General features: G+C 44.1%; 1 protein-coding gene across 5 annotated transcripts in view; it reads left to right on the top strand.

Moving 5' to 3' along the window:
• Positions 1-415: 415 nt before the first annotated feature.
• Positions 416-25,367, top strand: part of STRBP (spermatid perinuclear RNA binding protein) — a 540,853-nt gene continuing 515,901 nt past the window's right edge. For 2 of the 5 annotated variants that reach the window (XM_063936846.1, XM_063936847.1), the window contains exon 1: positions 416-547. The gene's annotated coding sequence lies outside the window, so the exon portion shown is untranslated. Of the gene's footprint in view, positions 593-1,840; positions 1,928-25,367 lie in introns of those variants that run through there. The other 3 variants (XM_063936843.1, XM_063936844.1, XM_063936845.1) reach the window with 3 other exon arrangements.

The following is a 25,367-nucleotide window of genomic DNA, read 5'->3' as shown; positions in this document are numbered from 1 at the left end:
ATAATAGAGAGCGAGAGATAGGTTGAAGTATAGCTTTATATAAACCCTGCCACTATGTTACACTGTAAACTTTCAAGATAGATGTTACTGTCCTAGGACCTATAACTATATAATTTTATTTTTTGTTAAATATATAGGACACGGATAAGGATGTACAGTGTGTGGTGGAGAGGTATATGGTGTAATTAGACATAGGGGAGTGTTGGTACAGTGAGGAACAGCGGCAGCAGAGTCCTCTCTCTCTCTTCCCTCTCTACACCACACCATTCGCTCTTTCAGGTGCAGAGTCAGAAACCCGGGCACGCCGCACGCGAGCCCTCCGCGCGTCCACGCGCCCGCACACCTCAGGTGCACCAGTCCCCCTCTGCATGCGCTCCCTGCGCGCCCCCTCAGGTGCAGTAGGAGGAGGGGGGCGGGGCCTCGCGCTGCTCCCAGGGCCAATGGGCGCGGGCAGCGCGGTCACGTGCTTGGTGCTGGGCTCGCGCCCTGAGCTTGGTGTGTGAGGGATAAGGAGGAGGCGGCGGAGCGGAGCATCACCGGGATACCGGTAACTATCGGGGGGGACGGGGACCGGAGGGGGTCACGGCTCCTGGTGAGGGATTTTCAGGGAGGTGCTGGTATCGACCTTGTATGGGAGTAGCAGTGCACACACAGCGTATGAATAGAGTTCGGATCGGTTCCCATCCGTGAGGGTCACACTGCGAGCCGGGCACGGTGTGAGGCGGGGAAGGGGCGCTGTGCGGTGCCGGTGTGTGTGTGTGACCTGTCAGTGTCCCTCCTGCGTGCTGTGCATGCATTCTGCATCTCATACATAATACATGGCTACATGCATAGTAGTGATGCGCATGTGGTATTGTTGTGCTGTCCCTGTGTGTGAGAGACACGGTAAGTGCTGCAGTGCCCCTGTACAACTTACTGGTGCCCTGTGTGCTGTGTTACACCTACAGTAAGCGATGTGACCCGGTATAAATGTATCAGGTGCTGTAGGACCTCATTATCCTACTTAGTGCTGCAGCCTGTGTGGCACCTAGGTAGCAGGGGGAGGTGGGGGGGTCCATGTCCTGCCAGTCTCCAGGAGCATGTTCAGCTGTCATAGTGCTGTACATGGGGATTTCTGTGACTTTGCCTGCAAGCACCTCCCTTCAGGTGTCCTAGGCAGATGGGCGGCTGTGGTACTCAGCCCTGATATCGGCAGCAGCAACCCTGGGATGCTGAGCTGTTCCAAGTGAAGGTTTGCAGGGATAGTAATCTGGCAGAGCTGCCCCATGCTTTAGGGAAAGTTACTGAAATATTGTGGATACCTGTATAATTCATTTATTTATTTATTCATTCATAGAAATGTAGTGTTTTGTCTGTGGTTCCCTGCAATGTATGTGCCACTTACACTTTTGTTATGGGATGTGTTGCCATGGTGGTTGTAGCACTGCAAAGGTATTGCTGTAATCTGTTTGCTGATTATATAGGTTTAAAATATTGCACGCATTACATTGAACTGAGAATGTGTTTTATCTGTTAAAGTGCACATTTTCATTGTAAGACATGTGCGTGCTTATTTACTATTGCTTTGGGTAAGGGGTGTTTTTGTTTATCTGTCACTGTCCTCATTGACTGGATGTATCTTTATTATCTGTAATTTACTGAAAGACCGAAGTGTATCAAATCATCAGATGTCTGTGAAATGCCCGTCTGTGTTTGCCTGCAGTTACCTAGGCATGGTCCAGACTGCTGTTTGTTTGGATTTCATGCCCTTATGCCTTCTTTTGAGCACCTCTCCATGAATAGGGATTTGTTCCTCCTGCACATGCGCTCTGCAAGCCCCCACAGCTCTGCCAGATGGTGTCCCTCAGACTCAGGCTAGTTTGTCACGTTGCTGCAGGACAGACTGTGCTGGGATGAGCATGTAGAATGAATGGAGTTGGAAGCACAGGTACTGTATCTACTCTGTGTGATCTTTGTGTAGTGTGAGGAAACAATGAATATGTTTAGAGGATTGAAGGCAGCCTTGAAATCAGCGAAGGGTGAGGTAATTTAACATTTAAAACGCACTGCATAAAAAAATAAAAAAAAATAAACTTAGCTTGATCCATTTTTTTTTTTGTAGATGTTGGATTGATAGTTTTTGAATTTGAATTTTTTTATGGTGATTTTCATATACATTTTCTTGTAAATCAGCACTTAAATCATCAGATTGACGACTTACAGGATATAATTGTTTTACTAGTACTGCCAGTCACTAGTGTCTAAGTAGAGGGAGTTGTACTAAGCCTTCAACAGTTATAAAGTGGAGAGAGATAAAGTAACAACCAATCAGTTCCTAATTGCCATGTTACAGATTGTGTTTAAAAAAAAAAAGAAAGAAAAAAGACAGGAGCTGTTTGGTACTTGGGGGTAATTCAGAGTTGATCGCAGCAGCAAATTTGTTAGCAGTTGGGCAAAACCATGCGCACTGCAGGTGTGGCAGTTATAACATGTGCAGAGAGAGATAGATTTTGGTGAGTTATTTTGTTTCTGTGCAGGGTAAATACTGGCTGCTTTATTTTTACGCTGCGATTTAGATTTCAGTTTGAACACATCCCACCAGAATCTAACTCTCTCTGCACATGTTATATCTGCCCCCCCCCTGCAGTGCACATGGTTTTGCCCAACTGCTAACAAATTTGTTGCTTCGATCAACTCTGAATTATGGGCCCTACACACTGGCCGATATTTTGAAAGATATGAACGATCTCGTTCATAAATGAACGAGATCTCGTTCATATCTTTCAGTGTGGAGACTTAAGCGATGAACGATGCGCGTCCCCGCGCTCGTTCATCGCTGGTCTCCTGTCGGCTGTGCATGCAGGCCAATATGGACGATCTCGTCCATATTTGCCTGCACGTCTATGGAGCCGGGTGACGGGGGGAGTGAAGAAGCTTCACTCCCCCCGTCACTGCCCCCCCCGCCGCCGGGTCGCTCGTCGGCCGTATCGGCCGTCGGGCACCTCGGCCAGTGAGTAGGGCCCATTACCCCCTTTATCTCTCTGCTTTATCACTCTCAAAGGCTTAGTACATCTGCCCATAACAGTGCTAAAGGTGTGTTTGCTATTTAACATCTTTTATTGTCAGACTGCAATTTTCGAGGCACCTTGCAGAAAACAAATATTCACACTTTTCAACCTGCTTAACTGTTACTCTTTAGTATTAGCCTGGCTTGGAGCAAGGCGTTTCATATTCAGACGAGTACAGTTTTATATGCTCCAAGTTGAATTTGGAAAGGGTCAAAATGTTATTGCTATGACCATTTTAGTATTTTTCTTTTATTGTTAAGCAGTCACATTGGCTTTGTTGATGTCTGTCCTAGAATAAGTGATTAAGGTGGCATGGTTTCATCAGTCCAAACTTTGACATTTACAAATGTTCAGATATATGAAGTGACTCTGGAACGTCCTCTGTCCGTTTTCATTCATGTGTATGCATTGTGCCTTTTCTTATGTTTCCTTTCCAAGAGTTTTACTTTGTGTATTTATAACTTTGCCAAGGGTACACATTGTAGATGTAATTGTTAAACGTTTAGGTTACTCACCTATTCCATTCATCTGAAAAAATGTTTTGAGATGGTTTTCTGTCAAAACTTCCTTCCCTTTAGAAGTGTGTAATACTGGCTGTGCACAGGCAGCAAAGCCCATTACACTAAGATGTCAAAATCCAGCTAAATTAAAGAGCTTCACATACAGTAGCTGCCTGTTTTCTTATTACGCTATAAAATGTGGGCTTCTTGTGTTCATTTAACCCAGAAATTCTGTAATCATACGGTATAGGAAAAGAATGAGGCTGCAGACAGAATGGAGTATAACTGAATTATACCTTTTAGAAGCTTTGCAATTTTTAGCTATTCATCATAATCCAATTACAGTTGAATGTATGTGAGGAAAGGCGACCCGCTGGAATGCTGGGCAGCTCCTGCCTCATTGATGAGGTACTTCTCTGTCACAGTGGGAAGGATTGAAACTTCAGATGTCAACAAATGTTTAAAGATATATAATGGCTTATCTTTATTAGGTAGATTTCAACTGCGGCCTGTGACTTTCGTAGGTCATATTACGATTGTATGGTAAAACGGATTATTACCAAATTTTATTCCTGAAGGCATATGCTGACAATAAAATATAAATATGCATACTAGAACCCTTGATAGACTACTACAGCCTATTTTATGTTTGCATTGGAAGGCTCTCGTTCACATGTTTTCATCTGAAGTGTCTCTACGTCTGGTCAAACTTCACTGTGACATCTTGATGAGGTGATATGTTTTTTTTTTTTCTTGCTCTGAGAGACTTAAGATGATTGACGCGATTGTTGTAAGTGATATGGAGTGGAAACCGGTGCTCGGCACTTGTCCGTGCAGCTGGCAGTGGATTATTCTCTTCTGCTAATTTGCTGTGTCTTCTAAGGTGATCTCTTAATTATTCTGCGCACGACTTGTGAATTGGGCTAACTTATGTGAGTTGTACATGTATTTACTGTTATGATTTTGCAATGTTTTAAGCACTGTATTTAATTTAACCTATAGTTAGTATGACATGTTTGTTGTAAAGATTTATGAGCAGGTTTTCATTTAAAAGGTCGGTAACATGAAATATTAGTGTCTTTGCATTCAGTATGTATTATAGTGTTTGTGTGAAAGCGGATGCATTAAGTGGTTATATGGTAATCTCAGGAAACTTTTTGTTTAATATTATGTACAGAAGTCATTAGTCCAAGGTAGTGATGAGTACCTAACCTAGACAATTTTAAGAGATTTATAATTGATGTTGAATTGCATGTTGCTGGATTGGTTCAACATTGTGTGATTATTATTATTTAAACTTAGACCAGGGGAGATCAAAATAATGTAGAATTCTGGAGCGCTCCGGTGAAATCTAGGGAACAGCGCGATTTATGGAGCCGGGGACGATATACATCCTCAGAAATCAATAGAAATGACTCCATGCTGGACACTGACAGTTTTATTATTACTATTTTTAAAGGCACAATCACTGAGTGACTTCTGGAATTTGTACAGCAGTGATTTATTATGGTTACACATGGTGATGTATTAATGGTCACATTGGTTATTTTTCAGCCGATTGCTCAAGCACCATATTTGGGCTTTAATTAACCATTGTTATGACTGGCTGATCACCTGCAGCAGAATGACCAGAATGTGGTGATGGGGCGAATGTGTACATCTGTATTGTGAGACCCAATGGTTCATGTAGCTGGTAATTAAGTATTCAGAACAAATGACTATATCTGCATGTGAGAGAGACGTTGGTACCCGCTTATGTCCAGGCAATGTCCTTCACTTTTTGAAATAAGATAGCTATTCCTCTTTATAACATGCAAAAAAAAGTGCTTTCCCAGCAATCTGTTTCATTTCACATGTATTTAGTTATGATAATTGTTTCTGAAAGTTAGTGGCTTTTATCTAGAAGTAAAGTTGAGTTTTAGAGCTCACAAAAATGGGATATAGTAATCCATTGTGGTGAACATTACCTTAAAAATGTTTGTAATAGAGACCATTGATTCATTGATCCCTATGTCAGAAGGTAAAATGCCTTTTCATGGAAGTTTTAGAGATATGATCCTGTGTGAGACGTATGCTTTTATTATTGGCCTGTCATCCACTGTAGTCGCATTCTCTATTCTGACATACGTTGGGGCATCGTGGTGCTTTAGCTGTAATTAAGGCCCATACACATTAGATGATGTCGCTCTGTGAGCAACATCGTCTAACGTCTCCCCCTCCCGGGCCGGCCGGTCGGCGGCCGCCTGTACGCACTGAGCGATATGACCGCTCATATCGCTCAGTGACGTCACGCCCCCGCCAGCCCTGCATGAAGGTCGTGGACGACAGTCCACATCCTTCATGCATGCCCTACCGACAGCGACGATCGTTGCCGACCCACGGGGCCGCGCATCGGTCGTCGCTGGCGGCATACACACTTAACGATATAATGAGCGACGTCGCTCAAGGAGGGGGGAAATGAGCGACGTCGCTCATTATATCGTTAAGTGTGTATGGACCGGAGTGACAAATGCTGCACGGTCTCATTTGTATTAACACTTTTAAGGGTGCAGGTATATTTGCCATATGCAGTACACTCTAAATGAAGACTGCATTAACTATTTCGGTGCACATCTCTATGGCAGCAATCGTATTACGGCAACGTAGGCAGGGCTATTGACTAAATGACTACAGCTGCAAAATAGCTTAAAATCTGTATAATAATTATCCATTGCCTTTCCTGAGCTCAAATTGCACAGTAGGGTGTGTGCTTAAGCCTGCAGTGTGCGACCCCCTCCCCCCCCCCCCCCCCCCCCAACCACCACCTTACCCACTAATGGCTCTCCTACACAGTTCATGGTAGGTCGAAGGGGCAAGTTGCAGCAACTGGTAAGTGACATGCCATCACCACCACCATCATCCTGAGCCTGCTTGGCCAGACCACTGACCACCTTCCCAGTGCACCACTTAACCAGGCTTTGACCACTTTTATTATAGCAAGTGAAACACTCATCTGCATGTTTACGATGCTGTACAGTGCGCTTATACACTGAGTAAGAAGTGCTGCTGAGCTGTGGGTATATATTTGAATACATTCTGCATGTATTATTGGGCAAGGTTGTACTGGATGACAGAAACTAAAGCTTGGTACACACTAAGAAAAATTGGGTGATATGGCTATTTCCAACCAAAATGGGCAATAATTGTTTAGTGTGTACGCAGGACAGCGGTAATTTTTGTTTCCGATATAGTAAACAGCTGCGCACACACTATGTGGTTCACTTTGTTTTGGCACTGTTCAGAAAAGTGCAGTGTGGACGTACCTTGGCTGATTTCTGCTGTTGGCAGTATGGATACACTGATCGGTGATACAATTTGGAATCGAAAGGATTGTTTAGAACTAACAGATTATTGGGTTGTGTCTACACTGTACATCTGCTATTTTTAGTTTCGTAGGGTTCGGTCGCAATTGGTAAGAGTCCTATAGTGTGTACCTAGCTTTGCTGTGTGGTTGGCTGAATAAACCCTTTGGGAACAGCTTGGAAAAAGCATTCAAATAACAACATGGTATTAAACCTAATAACATTTGCACCTTCTATCTGTTATGGTTAATGCTCCAAACATTTTAAAAGTATTTCTGTGTACCAGTATCACATAGCATCTCGGCGTGACTATTGTAATATGCACAGGCTACAGTAACAGGGGAGGAGACCAAAGACGGGGAGAGAGAAAAAACAGGTCCAGAGAGACGAGGTGGGGGAGGGATATATATCTATGTCTCTCTCTCTCTCTCTCTCTCTCTCTCTCTCTCTCTCTCTCTCTCTCTCTCTCTCTCTCTCTCTCTCTCTCTCTCTCTCTCTCTCTCTCTCTCTCTCTCTCTCTCTCTCTCTCTCTCTCTCTCTCTCTCTCTCTCTCTCATCTCTCTAATCTTAGTTGTGTTAAATCATGTACAGGTGTCTGAGACTTCATTCCTCATTTCCCATTCCTCATTTTCCAGATCAGTCTCATGCACATAAGCCTGATAATGATCTTGCAGAAAAGAATAGCCAAGTATTGTTGAGGAATACAAAAAAAAACCTGAAACAAAGACCAGCACAGCAGTATTTGTTCTATTCTGAAATATTTTGTTGCTGCAAATTTGTTATTAATTAATATAGATATGCCATTTGAAGGAGTCAGCTAGTAGTAATATAGAGGTTCGGTGTCAAAGGTTTAGTGTACCTATGCCATAGCCCCGGATGTGAAGTAAGGGGTCTTGGATGTGCTGTCCTGGAATGTGATGAACGGCACATCGCACCTGATTGACCTGAAACCTAAATATAATACATATATAAAATGCCTGCAGTAATAGTACTCTGTAATATACTCACAGTAAAATGTAAAACACTAGAAATGGCAGGTACTGTGTTATGAAATCCGTAATAAGCCATTAGTAGTGGTATTACGCAGTAATAGTACTCTGTAATATGTCATCAGTAACAATGTCAAATAATAAACTACCATTAATAACTGTACATATTAATCAGTCAAATGCCTTAACTTGTAGTGATGACTGTTAAAATGTCAGTAATAGTTCAGTAATGTGCAAACAATTGTATCACCCTTCAATATGCCAGAGGAAACAGTAATTACTATTAATAAACAATGAGAATTTGTAATTCAAATGCTATCAGTAATATAAAATACTAACAGCACTGTCCATTAATAAGTCACCAGTAGTAATGCCGAATCCGTTAGATGCCAGTAACAACTGTAGTGCTGATTAATATGCAGTTAATGATACTACTATTGGTAATGCCAAAAAAAATGCAATAGGGCTCATTAATATATTAGTAATAGTGTTACTGAATAAATGTACAACAGTGCCCAGTAATAACCAAGCAATAGTATGACATTGAATAGTTTTTACTCTCATTCTCCCCATATGCTTCTTAATTTCTCTTACGTCCTAGAGGATGCTGGGGACTCCGTAAGGACCATCGGGTATAGACGGGCTCCGCAGGAGATAGGGCACCTAAAAATAACTTTGACTATGGGTGTGCACTGGCTCCTCCCTCTATGCCCCTCCTCCAGACCTCAGTTAGATCTTGTGCCCAGAGGAGAATGGGTGCACTGCAGAGAGCTCTCCAGAGTTTTCTGTTAAAGAAGAATTTTGTTAGGTTTTTTATTTTCAGGGAGTCCTGTTGGCAACAGGCTCCCTGCATCGTGGGACTGAGGAGAGAGAAGCAGAGCTGGCTTGTCAAGTTGGGCACTGCTTCTAATGCTACTGGACACCATTAGCTCCAGAGGGAGTCGGAACACAGGTCTCACCTGGGGTTCGTCCCGGAGCCGCGCCGCCGTCCTCCTCACAGATGCCGAAGAAAGAAGCCGGATGAGAAGGCAGAAGACATCTTAGGCGGCAGAAGACATCAGATCTTCATGAGGTAAGGTGCGCAGCGGTAAGCTGCGCGCCATTGCTCCAAGGCACACACACACAGAGCAGCACTGAAGGGTGCAGGGTGCAGGGGGGGTGCCCTGGGCAGCAATAAACCTCACATTTGGCCAAATGCAAATAGATTAGGCTGCGGAGGTAGTAAATCTAAGATCCCCAGCCATTTTCATTGAAAAATCACTGGGACTGAAGCCCGCCGTCGGGTGGGCGGGCCTTGATCCTCAGCACTAACCAGCGCCATTTTCTCCACAGAAGCTGCATGAGGAAAACGCTGGCTCCCTGGTCTCTCCCCTGCTGAACTTCACAGGCTGGAAAAAAGAGGAGGGGGGCACATTAGCGACGCAGTGAGTGGGAATTGATATATTATATATAGAAAAGCGCTATCTGGTCATAATTTTTCCAGTGTTTTTAAGCGCTGGTGTGTGCTGGCATACTCTCTCTCTCTGTCCCTCCTTAGGGCCTGGTTGGGGTTTTGTCCCCTTATAGGTTAATCCCTGTGTGTGTGGGGTGTCGGTACGTGTGTGTCGACATGTCTGAGGCGGAAGGCTTCTCCAAGGAGGAGGTGGAGCAAATGAGTGGTGTGTCCCCGTCGGTTGTGCCGACTCCGGATTGGATGGACATGTGGCATATGTTGAATGCAAGTGTGGCATCTTTACATAAAAGGCTTGATAAGGCTGAATTGGGGACAATCAGGGGGTCAATCCTCGGATTGGACCGACTCACAGGGCCCGTCGGGGTCTCAAAAGCGTCCCTTAACACAAGACACTACTACCGACACGGATTCTGATTCCAGTGTCTACTACGACGAAGTAAAATTGCACCCTAGGGTGACTAAAACCATTCAGTGTATGATTGTGGCAATAAGGGATTTGTTGCATATTGAGGATGTCAAAGTCAGAAAAATATCCCCATACACGTTGCCATATTTGCACCGCACACTGGTCCGTGCTGCGCATGCGTACGCTCTCCCGTGAAGGCGCATACCCACAATAGCGTGCACTCGCAGGCGCGGTATGCGTATTTACGGTAGAGTTTATGTAGTCGTAGCGTGCGACTCATTCGTTACATATTTTCACAATTAATGTAGTTTATAGATCATGATCCCTTTGATAGTTTCTGAAAGTTTGGTTAATATAGAATGTCCCTGTTTAAAGTAATCCCTCTTTGTATTGTACGAAGGGTCTAACAGGAATCATACAGCAGTGTTTGGTACCCATCGGAAGAGTATTTAATTAGCAATATTCCGGTGTTGGTTTGGAGCGTATTAATCGCTCGTGCGAATAGTTATGGACATAAGAAGTTTATGTCCATTTCTATTATTTACACATACTCAGGTATGCGGCGGGAAACCTAGTTTCCCACCCACCTGAGCTGTTTGAAATCGTCACAGCCCACCTGTATGAATCAACCTATGACCTTTTGTTGTGATACAGGGTCGAATTCCTTCATCCAATGGACAATGGGATTGTAGGGACTATGAGATTGCATTGTGTGTGGGGCATAAATAGGCAGGCCGACCACATCCAGCTCTCACTCTTCAACGGTTCTCATTGCTGAAAATCGGGTGCTGGATGTCCAGGCGCATGCGATCGTTTACCCTGTGCGTAAGTTTCTCTCCGTAATCATTGTCTTACTGTGAGCCAATTTCTCTCATCTCTCTCCGTCTCTCTCTCTCTCTCTCTTTCCCTTCTCTTTCTCTCGTATCTCCCCTAGACTAGTATTGTATTGTATTAGATAGTATTGTATTTTGGTTAGGAAGTCTTTGTTATATTGTAGTGTATCATTTGTACTGTTATCCCCTTTTTACAAGTATACTAGATATAATACAGTTAATAGGCTTTGGACCCTAAACCAGTATCTGTGTATTTCCTATAGTGTTAAGTGTTCACTTGAGCGTCGGTGACGCTCAAGCAGCTTTGTAGTTAGTCAGGTTACACAAGGTTGCACTTACACCCTGTATTCACATTAAGGTATTCCGTGTATTTCATTGGTATAAGGTTTAGACATAAAGGTATAGCGTTGTGAGCGTCTGCGCCGCTGGTGATCTCCTCGTGGTCTCGAGCGTCCGCTACGCCATAGCGAATCATTACTCTAGTCATAGCCAATAACGTGTCCTGTGATCACTGGGCCGTGAGCGAACGTGACGCTTGAGCGTCTCGCCTACGGCTGAGCGATCGTTACGCAACTAGCGTACCATTACGGTACTTCTTAAGTAAACAGCGTACAGTGTTCTTAGACTTCATAAAGGGTTGTTTATACGACAAGGGAATTTAGCATTGTCAAGGATGAACCCTCGGTCCCCGACACAAGGGTACACATGTTTAAGGAAAAGAAACAGATTATTAACTTTCCCACATCTCATGAATTAAATGATTTCTTTGGAAAAGCTTGGGAGACTCCGGAAAAGAGACCGCAGATCCCTAAAAGAATTTATATGGCATAACCCTTCCCTAAGCAGGACAGGGAGATTTGGGAATCACCCCCCACTGTGGACAAGGCCCTGACGCGCTTGTCCAAGAAAGTGGCGCTACCGTCTCCTGACACAGCGGCCCTTAAGGACCCTGCAGATCGCAGGCAAGAAACTACCTTAAAGTGTATTTATTCTCATACGGGTGCTGTGCTAAGACCGACAATAGCGTCGGCATGGGTGTGTAGCGCAATTGCAGCTTGGACAGATGAGCTGACATATCAATTTGATAATATGGATAAGGATACTATATTCTTAACTCTAGCCCATATAAAAGATGCAGTCTTATTTATGAGGGATGCTCAAAGGGACATTGGATTGCTAGCTTCTAGGGCCAATGCCATGTCTGTCTCAGCGAGAAGATCCTTATGGACTCTCCAATGGACGGGTGATGCGGATTCCAAAAAACATATGGCAGTACTACCCTGTAAGGGTGATGTATTGTTTGGGGATGGGCTGACGGACCTGGTTTCCACAGCTACGGCAGGAAAATCAATTTTTTTTTACCATATATTCCCCAACAGCAAAAGAAAGTTACACCCTATCAGATGCAGTCCTTTCGGTCGCACAAGTCCAGAAGAGGTTGGGGATCCTCTTTCCTCGCTAGAGGTAAGGGCAGAGGCAAAAGAGCACCTGCTTCGGCAGGTGCCCAGGAACAAAATTCCTCCCCGGCGGCTCCAAAACCCACAGCATGACGCTGGGGCTCCCCTGAGGGAGTCCGCAGCGGTGGGGGCACGTCTTCGACTTTTCAGTCAGGCCTGGGTCAGTTCGGACCTGAATCCCTGGGTGTTGGAAATAGTTTCCCAGGGTTACAAATTGGAATTCGAGGAGGTGCCCCCGCGCCGATTTTTCAAATCGGCCCTACCAGCTTCCACATCGGACAGGGAAATAGTGTTAGCTGCAATTCAAACGCTGTGTATACAGCAAGTGATAATCAAGGTTCCCCTGCACCAGCAGGGAAGAGGTTACTACTCAACCCTATTTGTGGTCCCGAAACCGGACGGTTCGGTCAGGCCTATTTTGAATCTGAAATCCCTAAACCTGTACATAAAAAGATTCAAATTCAAAATGGAATCTCTCAGAGCGATAATAGCCAACATGGAGGAGGGGGAGTTTATGGTGTCTCTGGACATAAAGGATGCGTACCTTCATGTCCCCATATATGCCCCCTATCAGGAATACCTGAGATTCGCTTTACAGGATTGTCATTACCAATTTCAGACGTTGCCGTTTGGGCTTTCCACGGCCCCGAGGATTTTCACCAAGATAATGGCGGAAATGATGGTGGTCCTGCGCAAGCATGGAGTCACAATTATCCCATACTTGGACGATCTCCTGATAAAAGCGAGATCAAGGGAGAAATTGCTGAGCAGGGTGGCGCTCTCTCTGAGAGTGCTCCAGCAACACGGTTGGATTCTAAATCTACCGAAGTCACAGTTGATTCCGACAACTCGACTACCGTTCCTAGGTATGATACTGGATACGGAACAAATGAAGGTTTTCCTCCCAATAGAGAGAGCCCAGGACATCCAGGACATGGTCAGAGACCTGCTAAAACCGAAAAGGGTGTCGGTTCACCAATGCACTCGAGTTCTGGGAAAAATGGTGGCGGCCATATGAGGCCATTCCCTTCGGAAGGTTCCATGCAAGGACTTTTCAATGGGACCTTCTGGACAAGTGGTCCGGGTCCCATCTGCACTTACATCGGAAAATAACTCTGTCCCCAGGGACCAGAGTGTCCCTCCTGTGGTGGTTGCAAAGTGCTCACCTCCTGGAGGGTCGCAGGTTCGGAATTCAGGATTGGATCCTGGTTACCACGGATGCGAGCCTCCGAGGATGGGAAGCGGTCACGCAGGGAAAGAATTTTCAGGGTCTTTGGTCAGACCAGGTGTCCTGTCTACACATCAATGTGTTGGAACTCAGGGCCATCTACAACAGCCTTCGACAAGCGGAGAGTCTTCTTCGAAACCTACCGGTTCTGATTCAATCAGACAATGTCACAGCAGTGGCTCATGTGAACCGCCAAGGCGGGACAAGAAGCAAAGTCGCGATGGCGGAAGCCACAAGGATCCTTCGCTGGGCGGAAAATCATGTAAGCGCTCTGTCGGCTGTCTTCATTCCGGGAGTGGACAACTGGGAAGCAGACTTCCTCAGCAGACACGATCTCCATCCAGGAGAGTGGGAACTTCATCAAGAAGTCTTTGCAGACGTAATGCGTCGTTGGGGAACTCCTCAAATAGACATGATGGCGTCACGCCTCAGCAAAAAGCTTCGGAGGTATTGTGCCAGGTCTCGGGACCCTCAGGCAGTAGCAGTAGACGCTCTGGTAACACCGTGGGTGTTCAAATCGGTCTACGTGTTTCCTCCTCTTCCTCTCATCACAAAAGTGTTGAGGATCATAAGACGAAGAAGAGTACAGACGATACTCGTTGTCCCAGACTGGCCTCGAAGGGCCTTGTACTCGGATCTACAAGAGAAGCTCACAGGAGATCCCTGGCCTCTTCCTCTGAGGGAAGACCTGTTGCAACAGGGGCCCTGTGTATTTCAAGACTTACCGCGGTTACGTTTGACAGCATGGCGGTTGAACGCCGAATCCTAGCGAAAAAGGGGATTCCGGAAGAGGTCATCCCTACTTTAATAAAGGCTAGGAAGGAGGTGACTGTAAAACATTATCACCGTATCTGGCGAAAGTATGTGTCTTGGTGTGAGACCAAGAATGCACCTACGGAAGATTTTCATCTGGGTCGTTTTCTCCACTTCCTACAGACAGGAGTGGATATGGGCCTGAAATTAGGCTCTGTTAAGGTACAGATTTCGTCCCTCTCGATTTTCTTTCAGAAGGAATTGGTTTCTCTTCCAGAAGTCCAGACGTTCGTAAAGGGAGTGCTGCACATCCAGCCCCCTTTTGTGCCTCCAGTGGCACCATGGGACCTGAACGTAGTGTTGCAGTTCCTAAAATTACACTGGTTTGAACCGCTTAACAAGGTTGAGTTGAAATTTCTTACCTGGAAGGTGGTCATGTTGTTGGCCTTAGCATCAGCAAGGCGAGTGTCAGAATTGGCGGCTTTGTCACACAAGAGCCCCTATACGATTTTTCATGTGGATCGAGCTGAATTGAGGACACGTCCGCAATTTTTACCTAAAGTGGTTTCTTCATTCCATATGAATCAACCTATTGTGGTGCCTGTGGCTACAAGTGACCTGGAGGATTCCAGATCCCTGGACGTAGTCAGGGCCTTAAAAATTTATGTAGCCAGGACGGCTAGACTTGGGAAAACAGAGGCTCTGTTTGTCCTGTATGCGGCCAATAAGATTGGCGCACCTGCTTCGAAGCAGACTATTGCTCGCTGGATCTGTAATACGATTCAGCAGGCACACTCTACGGCTGGATTGCCGGTACCAAATTCGGTTAAGGCCCATTCCACTAGGAAGGTGGGCTCTTCTTGGGCGGCTGCCCGAGGCGTCTCGGCATTACAGCTTTGCCGAGCGGCTACTTGGTCGGGGTCAAACACTTTTGCTAAATTCTACAAGTTTGATACCCTGGCTGATGAGGACCTAGCGTTTGCTCAGTCGGTGCTGCAGAGTCATCTGCACTCTCCCACCCAATTGGATGCTTTGGTATAAACCCCATGGTCCTTACGTAGTCCCCAGCATCCTCTAGGACGTAAGAGAAAATAAGATTTTAAACCTACCGGTAAATCTATTTCTCCTAGTCCGTAGAGGATGCTGGGCGCCCGTCCCAGTGCGGAAACTCTGCAAGACTTGTATATAGTTGTTGCTTACATAAGGGTTATGTTACAGTTGAAATCGGTCTTGGACCGTTACTGTTGTTGTTCATATGGTTAACTGGTTATGTATGTTCCAGGTTACATGGTATGATTGGTGTGGGCTGGTATGAATCTTGCCCTTGTATTTCTAAATCCTGCCTTGTATTGTCCATCTCCTCTGGGCACAATTCTCTAACTGAGGTCTGGAGGAGGGGCATAGTCCACACCCATAGTCAAAGTACTTTTTAAGTGCCCTATCTCCTGTGGAGCCCGTCTATACCCCCCATGGTCCTTACGGAGTTCCCAGCATCCTCTACGGACTAGGAGAAATAGATTTACCGGAAGGTTTAAAATCTTATTTACAATCTGCTTGTTGCAGTATTTCTAGTATTATGGCCTCAGCAGCTTGGGGCATTCACATTACCACCTGCTGGCAGTATGGCCTCAGCGGCTAGCGGCATTCACCATTCCCCCTACTAGTAGCATAGATTCGGTGGGAGGCGCAGTATACACCGGCTGTCGGGATGCTGGCGCTCAGCATACCGGCGCCAGGATCCCGAATGCCAGTATACCGACACCTAATCTCCCTCTTAGGGTGTCCACGACACCCCTGGAGGGAGAATAAATAGCGTGGCGTGCCTAGTTCCACCATGCCCGCAAGGGGCACTTTTGTGCTTGCCCCGCTGCCAGCATTCCGGCGGTCGGGATCCCGGCGCCAGTATGCTGGGCGCCGGGATCCAGAGGGCCGGACAGTCGTAGTATACCTGATTCGGCAGTTGGAGGCACTCACATTGCCACATGCTAGTAATGGGGCCCTATCAGCTTGGGACACTCACCTTTCCATCTGGAAGGTTATGTTGAGGCTGCCGGGAGGGTTTTTTTAGTTTTAGGCACCAACGGGTAGGGTTAGGCGTAGGTTCCGGGAGTGGAAGGGTTAAGTTTAGGCTGCTGGAAAGGAGAGTATACTTACCTTCCCCTGTCGGGATCCTGATCATCAGGATGCCATGGTCAGTGTTCTGACTGCCGGAATCTTGAACGCCGGCATTTCAATCCCAACCTGTTTGGCACTAAAGATATATGGAACTATAAAAGTTGCTGGTGCAGATTCATCTAAATTCAAATGCACATTCCAGAATTGTATCAAATTTCACAAATTCCTCACTTGAATTTCACAATTCATGTTCCTACCATGCATGATCAGACAGACCCCAGCCTTCAAATCTTTGCACACACTCTGAAGACCCACAAATGCTTCTCATGCTGGTATACCCTTGCTACTGAACCAATCTTACTTGGCCCTCCCTATCCTTAAGTCATGCAGTGTGGATTTCTGCTTCATACATTCCTGATGTGCGAGTAGAAATCCGCGTTCAGGTTGGCCTTCAGGGTAAGTAGTCACCTGACAGCTGCATCATGCCCACTTAGCCCAGGAGCTGCAATGTAATGCTGCTAACCGCAGCATTAATGCGAGAAGTAATTGTGCTTGCGATCAAAATTCCTGCAGATGAATTGAATTGCACTCAAATAGATTTTCTTAATTGATGTGCCCCTGGATTGTTCCGGTCACATAACTACATCCCGTTCCAAGATGTCATGAATGAGTTTGACATTTAAATAGTCTCTTAAAGTATATTGAAAAATTATGTTGATTACACTTTTTCAGCCCAAGGTATAGAATAGATTTGTCATCTCACATAATCTGTAACAGTGAGGTCTTTCTTTATTTGAAACATTGCTCTGTAATGTTTTAGGTTACCAAGACCTACAGTATGTCTGCTTCTCCTACAGTGAACAATTGATTTAGACTACAAGGAGCAGCTGTAGAGCCATTAACCGCAGGTTTTTGGTTAGTACCTTTCTATAACTGCATTGATTGCCTCAACTTAACTGAATCCTTGTAACTTTAGCATCTGCAGGAGTTTAATAATGCCAGTCATTGTATGCTGTGTACTGCTCAGGTGGATGTATTATTTAATAAGCTCGACAACTTGGAACTTAAGGGGGTAAATCAGATCTGATCGCAGCAGCAACTTTGTTTGCTAATGGGCAAAACCATGTGCACTGCTGGGGGGGGGGGGGGGGGGCGGCAGATATAACAGGTGCAGAGAGTTAGATTTGGGTGGGTTATTTTGTTTCTGTGCAGGGTAAATACTGGCTGCTATATTTTTACACTGCAATTTAGATTTCAGTTTTAACACACCACACCCAAATGTAACTCTCTCTGCACATGTTATATCTGTTTCCCCTGCAGTGCATATGGTTTTGCCCATTAGCTAACAAATTTGCTGCTGCGATCAGATTTGAATTAGGCCCTTTAGTTTGACTATGGAAAATTTTGTATGTATGTATACATATATATTACATTATATAATTTTTTTCAAGCGTTTGCTCACGTGGATGACTGTTATTGCTTAGTGGAACTAATTTTACAAAGACGGTAGTGCCAGCTAATATTGTGATTTATATTTTATATTGTAGACATTCCTAAAGGGCGATATTACATGCTTTGCTTCCCCACCCAGCACCGGTTCGTGCCTGCTAGCAGCTATTCTATTGTGTCTGCCGACAGGCACAATATCATCATTTCAGCCCTTTAACCCCCCCGGGGGTGGCTAGCCGAAATGCGCACAAAGTGACCCGTTTGGGTGCCCAAATGGGACTTTTCGCATTTGCGCCCATTGCTATGGGTGCAATATGCATGATAACAGGGATCAATTAAATATCGCTCTGTCACCTTAGATGGGAGATTGGGCGCGATATAACAAATATCGGCTATTATGTTTTTGTAAACAATATTTGCGTTTTTTCTCTAGGGATTAACACAAAAAGATGCTTGGTGCTACTAACTCGTGGGCATGTCACATAAAGCTGCCCATGGGAGAAGCTGCTGGTCCCGAGATCTACGCCTGAGGCACTGCGCATTTGTCCCAGTGACAGTATACCAATAGTCAATAATCCACAATTTTCATTTTTTTTTTTTTTTTTTTAAATGTAAACCACAGAATCCAATTCAAAGGTAAATCAATCTCATAGTCCAGTCTAGGTTCACTTTAGTCAAACGTATATTATCTTGTAGATCCTAAATCCATTGCTACTTAATCTACAGTAACACTGAAAGGTTGTAAGTAACATGACAATCAACTCTATGTAAGGATTTGGCTTGGTGCGCCATCTACTGGATTGACATATATACTGCAACTTCACGAGTCAAGATAAGCTGCATGATTAGTGATTATCTAGACACCAGTCTGTCAAAATGACGGAACAGCATAACGGTAATGCCAGCGACTGTACAAGCCTGGAAAGGGCAAAACTTGAATTGCTCCATCAGGCACCCTCTAGTGGCCGCCAGCATGCAAAACACTTGAATTTACCCCATAGAGGTGAGGAGTAGCTTTATCCTTTTTATCATCTAGGATAATAGTTGGACTTTTCTGCTAAATAGATTTTGAGAAATACTATGTATTTACATTGCATCCGGAAAGTATTCACAGCGCTTCACTTTTTCCACATTTTGTTATGTTCCAGCCTTGTTCCAAAATGGAATAAATTAATTTTCCCCCTCAATTCGACATACAAAACCCCATAATGACAACATGAAAAAAGTTTTTTGAGATTTTTTGCAAATTTATTAAAAATAAAAAACTTAAGAAATCACATGTACATAAGTGTTCACAGCCTTTGCCATGAAGCTCAAAATTGAGCTCAGGTGCATTTTGTTTCCACTGATCATTCTTGAGATGTTCCTACATCTTAATTGGTGTCCACCTGTGGTAAATTCAGTTGATTGGACATGATTTGGAAAGGCACACACCTGTCTATATAAAATCCCACACTTGACAGTGCACGTCTGAGCACAAGCCAAGCATGAAGTCAAAGGAATTGTAGACCTCCGAGACAGGATTGTCTCGAGGCACAAATCTGGGGAAGGGTACAGAAAAATATCTGCTGCTTTGAAAATCCCAATGAGCACAGTGGCCTCCATCATCCGTAAATGGAAGAAATTCGGAACCACCAGTACTCTTCCTAGAGCTGGCCGGCCGTCTAAACTGAGCAATCGGGGGAGAAGGGCCCTAGTCAGGGAGGTGACCAAGAACCCGATGGTCACTCTTTCAGAGCTACAGCATTCCTTTGTGGAGGGAGGAGAACATTCCAGAAGGACAACCATCTCTGCAGCAATCCACCAATCAGGCCTGTATGGTAGAGTGGCCAGACGGAAGCCACTCCTCAGTAAAAAGTACATGGCAGCCCGTCTGGAGTTTGCCAAAATGCACTTGAAGGGCTCTGAACATGAGAAACAAAATTTTCTGGTGTGATGAGACAAAGATTGGTGTGAATTCTAGGCGTCATGTTTGGGGAAAACCAGGCACAGCTCATCACCAGGCCAATACCATCCCTACAGTGAAGCATGGTGGTGGCAGCACCATGCGGTGGGGATGTTTTTCAGCGGCAGGAACTTGGAGTCTAGTCTGGATAGAGGGAAAGATGAATGCAGCAATGTACAGAGACAGCCTGGATGAAAACCTGCTCCAGACTGCTCTTGACCTGAGACTGGGGCGACTATTCATCTTTCAGCAGGACAATGACCCTAGGCACACAGCCAAGATATCAAAGGAGTGGCTTCATGACAACTCTGTGAATGTCCTTGAGTGGCCCAGCCAGAGCCCAGACTTGAATCCGATTGAACATCTCTGGAGAGATCTGAAAATGGCTGTCACCGACATTTCCCATCCAACCTGATGGAGCTTGAGAGGTGCTGCAAAGAGGAATGGGCGGAACTGCCCAAAGATAGGTGTGCCAAGCTTAGGGCATCATATTCATTTAGACTTGAGGCTGTAATTGCTGCCAAAGGTGTATCAACAAAGTGGTGAGCAAAGGCTGTGAATACTTATGTACATGTGATTTCTTAGTTTATTATTTTTAATACTTTTGCAAAAATCTCAAACACCTTTTTTCACGTTGTCATTATGGGGTATTGTGTAGAATTGTGAGGGAAAAATTTAATTTATTCCATTTTGGAATAAGGCTGTAACATAATAAAATGTGGAGCAGGTCGGTAGCATTTTCAGGGTGGCTGCGTGACGCCACACGCAGCTGCTTCGATGAGAAAAATGGCGGTTGTCTGCCTGTATATGCAACTTAGCTGCGGCTGCAGGGGGTGGCTAAATCAGTTTTTGTGACCGGAATTAAATTGCGGTCGCAGCCGCTGGACAGGCCATTTTGCATGCTGGGTGGCCTTGCCCTGTGATGGGCGTCCCCCAGCATGCGAAAGAAAGGATTGCAGATTCTGTTTTTTAGCAGAATTTGCAATCCGTACTGAATAACCCCCAAAGTGTGTGATTTTCTACTATAGTCTGCTGTACAGTGTACACGATACCAGTGTTGAAATATTGCTCAGGAATATAACCATTAGTGCTTTTGGTGATTTTGTAATCTAGACTTCATCTAATGAACATTGAGTTTCCAGTGATTCTTGATAACTGTACTTCTCATACACTTGTTTGGTAATATTTGATTTCTGTTGATGTAAAGATACAGCTATCTCACACCTGTGTTTAAGAAGCATGTTTCTGCCACTTATAAATGCTAAGAACATTTCTATGAGCTGCTGAATGAGCACTGCAGAGATTGTTTTTACTATGATAGGGAAAATGCTACTTTGAAAGTCTCTTGCCTGTCGCACACCGGTTGCAGAGTTAATGTTACATGGAAAGTCAGTGAGCTCCGTCAACACAGGAGATCCCATAGATTTTAGTGATGAGTTAACAGCATATATTGGAATTTGATTGATTATCTAATTTACCCGGTATCCCAAATTCTGCTTATTCTTTATGTGACTGTACCAATCCGATGTATTTAGAAACCGAAAATGTTAGTAGTATAAGTTACAAATCTGATTGGCAGTTTCAATAAAAAAAAACAAAAAACCAACACCTAAAAATACAATAAAAATGAGTAAATGTATTGTTGGAGGAATTGGAAGCAGAGACCATCTCCAGTGTAAGTCACTGACGCTTGGTATAGTAACAGACACAAAAGCCCAGCAGTTTGGTACGGCTAGCCCATAATTACTGTAGCTGTGTTGGACATCGAAGGTCTGATTCTGAGGTGGATGTATCTCTGGAACGCTTTTCCATACACCTGTGTGCGACTGGAAGCTAATGCCGCCTGCTGTTGTCATACTTAGTATGGGTAGCTCTACTATCCCCACGCTGGGTGCAATAAGATCTGGCTGAAGCGGACTTTCTATCTGTCTGCACACTGTGATCGAGCTAGGATGTCTGCTTGCATGCACCCCACACTCCCGTGAGATAGAAGCATTCTGTGCGATTGCAAGGTTGCAGCCAAGTTACTACCCAGAAATGCCCATTTCACAGGAAGGGTGATGTGTCGGCAGATGGAACAATCCATACTCTCTAGCAATTTTGGTCCATGTGCGGATACCAGATTTGCAGCGTGCGCAGTATGCTGAAATCTTCAAAATCCGGGCACATTGTGACGTGTATGCATGTCCGAATCGGCATGCAAATTTGCAAGCAAAAAATAAAGAAAAGAACAAAATAAAACCTAGTTATCTGACTTTATGAAACACTTGCATTCCCTCTCTACTTGTTGCTGACCTATTATCCAGCCCACACACACAGTAGATGTACTGTACATGGCGATCGTGTCTAACTTGCAAAACCAGAAGAGTGTCTCCAGATACGCTCCTCTTCCTTGGTAGTGAGACACAGACACCAGGCTGACAATGAGTGTGTTACATAGTTGCGAGGCCAGAAGACCCAACACTACTGGTTTTCCAGTGAGTATGTCTATACCATCTTCATGTCTTCATAACAAAGTACAGTATCTGTTCATTCTGTGGTTAGAAATCGTAACAAAATATGTACATTAAATATTTCAAGCAGTTATAAATGGTATGTTATGTAACTTGTTTCGGAACCACGAGTCTCCCAATTCTTCTATTGAGATACAGTCCACTCTTAATTGTCTTTATTATTTAGGTATTGCTAGCATTATTTACTCAAAAGGTAGTGATAATTTAGAAAACTGTTGCTTTCTCGCAAGTTGTGCGTCTTGGCGTTCATTGTTAACTAATTTCCAGTGTATATGTGGGTTAGGGTTAACAAATTAGTAGCTGACTGCACAAAATGGAGCAGCCATCGCAAAGCAGGCCTCCTGGGTGCTATTTCAATTTACTAGTTTCTCTGCAGCCCGACCCTGAACATTAACAATAGTGAATCTGTTTCTTCATCCTGTTCTGACCTGTTTGCAATAGGAAAGACTGGAAAAGCTGATATCGCTTCAAATTTTGAGTGGCGCAGATTCCATTTGTAACAACAGCATGCAATCCTTTCTCTTTGGTGAAAGGCGCAGAGGGCTTCTCTTACAGTAAGTGGAAGGTAGCTTTTATTTCTTAGATGCAGCACAACATATTGGGATATTTTATAAATGGCTTTTTTATCAAATTAATTCTTTTGTCCATGTCATTCTATAGAGCATCACACCCATAAAGCCTTGGTGAAGGAATGATGGGATCCTTATAAGCAAAAAGTTTGTTCCAGGCATGCCTTAATTTTATAACTATTGTACTATAATATTGCTTATAAGGATCCCATCATTCCTTCACCAAGGCTTTATGGGTGTGATGCTCTATAGAACGACATATGGACAAAAGAATTAATTTGATAAAAAAGCAATTTATAAAATAAAAGCTACCTTTCATTTACTGTAAGAAAAGCACTCTGCACCATTCACCAAAGATATATATATATATATATATATATATATATATATATATATATATATAGATAGAGAGAGATATGATATATATATAGAGAGAGAGAGATGAGATATATATATAGAGAGAGAGAGATGAGAGAGATATATATATATATATATATATATATATATATATATATATATATATATATATATATATATATATATATATATATATATATATATATATATATATATATATATATATATATAGAGAGAGAGATATGATATATAGATCTGGATATACACACACCACAGATTTTCCAGCATCCCCTGTTCCAGTGCCGGATTAACGGTGGAAACGATTTTGTACTTGCCGTGACCTTGGACGCAATAACAGCCCTACTGATGCTTGCTGTGTCACCTGCAGTGTCCGCGGAAGCTGTACCCACTGACACTTGCGCGTGTTGTGCCCTTGCACAGAAAATGTTCCGGATTACAAGACGTTCCTAACCCCCTTTAATCTGGACAAAGCAAAATTGTCCAGATTAAAAGAGGTTCCGGATCATCTGTTGCCGAAACATCGGGTGTGTGTATATGTATATGCCCCTGGCTTGTGAAGAACACCCTGATAAGGGTGACTAGCATGGCATGGAACTGCAGGACTTTTTTTTTTTTTATTGATGTAACGTTTTGGGGCTACATACGCCCCGTTCTCAGAGAAACAGCAATAAAGAAAACAGTGCACAATCATACCTTTATAATACCTCTAGAAGCAGGTCTCCTCTCACCACCGCCGGAGCCCGGGCTTCCGCAGCTGGGACGAGTCCGTGCCCTCAAGTGACGTCAGCCCCTGCATGTCCCGGCAGTTGCTGTGGCAACACTTACGATCTGGGGAGGATTCTAATGCTGAGGATTTGTATAATCTTTTATTAAAATTACTGTAGAGGGAAATTGATTTCCTGCTTCACGGACAATCTCTATCGGACTATTATAGACAGAAGCTCATTCCAGAGGATTCCGTGTCCGCAACGAGCCTAATATAGGAAGAACAAATCCTGAGTTTTGCAGGAGGTGGATAGCCATCCTTAATAAATGCAGCCTAGACCTATGCTGCTGGTAGTGGAACAAGCGGGCAAGGAACTGAACAACACTAAAGAGAAATTAGAACTGGTACGTAGCACGCACAATTTATTATTGAATGATCTGGGCCATGATAAATGGTGGGTTAAACTAAACAACCAGTGTGAGAGCTACAAGAGAGAGCTACAAGATCAAAGTTAGCCACAGTACAACAAGACTACAACGATAATCAGGTGTATAGATGGCTCACAGGCACAGAACCACATAGATGTACACAGCAAGCCCGCAATCGGAACAGCTGGCGGGGGAGACGCAATCGGAAAATGCAATCTCAACAGTCATCGATGAGTGACAGAGACTTTGCATTTGCAGAGTCTGATGAATCTTTAACCATCCAGAAGCCCCCTTTAGGGGTAGGGACCAGAAGGGGTGCAGGAACAAAACCCAGAGAACAAGAAGAGGTGGCCAAAACGAGAGGGACTTCAAGAGCCACCAACAGAAAGAAAAATTAGTGTTCCACCTCTTGTCACATATCCTTACAACAGCAGAGGAAAACCTTCTCAACAAAGGATTGTCCTTTGTCCCTACTTCATCCCACAATTAATTTGAGTGGCAAATTGCCCTTCACAAAATGAGCATGAAAATGAGACTCAAGGAACATTATGGAATTACAACGGAGTCTAGCGAGAATTCTCCTTTGGCAAAATTTCATCAACTTCATTCCAGGTCGAAATTCGATCAGATTTCTCACAACGCTTCCATTAAGACATACACCAGACTGATGGACGAATCGGTTAATAAATTTACTCAAGCGTCGAAATGTCCTAAATCCAACTTGACAAAAGTTGAATCTATGGCTTTAAAGTCCCTACAGGACGATAAGAGCATCCTTATCCACCCTAAGGGAGGGGGGGGGGGGATTGTTCTCCAAGATCTTGTTAAGTACAGAATGGAAATACTCAACCAACTATCGGACCCAGTGGTCTACACCAAACTAATGGATGATCGAACTGTTAGATTCCAAAGAGAGTTACAAATGATATTACAACAGGCCCTCCGCTCACAATTATTGGATAAGAAAACTGTGACTGACCTAACACAGGAAGCAAAGTGTTTTTCCCAACAGTTAAACTTGTTGTGTTTCTAAGTAAAGACGTGTCGGCACTTTAGAAATAAAGGATCTTATTTTTATTGCAGCTAGTTTTCCTAGTTGTAAACCTCCTCTATGTTTGACCTAGAACACTGCTATGATACGTATTTGTTAATCCCAAAACTGTCTTTAATGGCTGAGTGTGTAAAAGGTCTGAATAGAACTGTTGCATCAATGAACTCTGCAAACAGGGAACCTGCAAATATCTATCTGCTTCACAG

Source organism: Pseudophryne corroboree, chromosome 8 (genome assembly GCF_028390025.1).
Source record: "Pseudophryne corroboree isolate aPseCor3 chromosome 8, aPseCor3.hap2, whole genome shotgun sequence".
NCBI classification, from domain to species: Eukaryota; Metazoa; Chordata; class Amphibia; order Anura; family Myobatrachidae; genus Pseudophryne; species Pseudophryne corroboree.
Note: the sequence above shows the minus strand (reverse complement) of the source record. Positions and strands in the feature narration are given on the sequence as shown.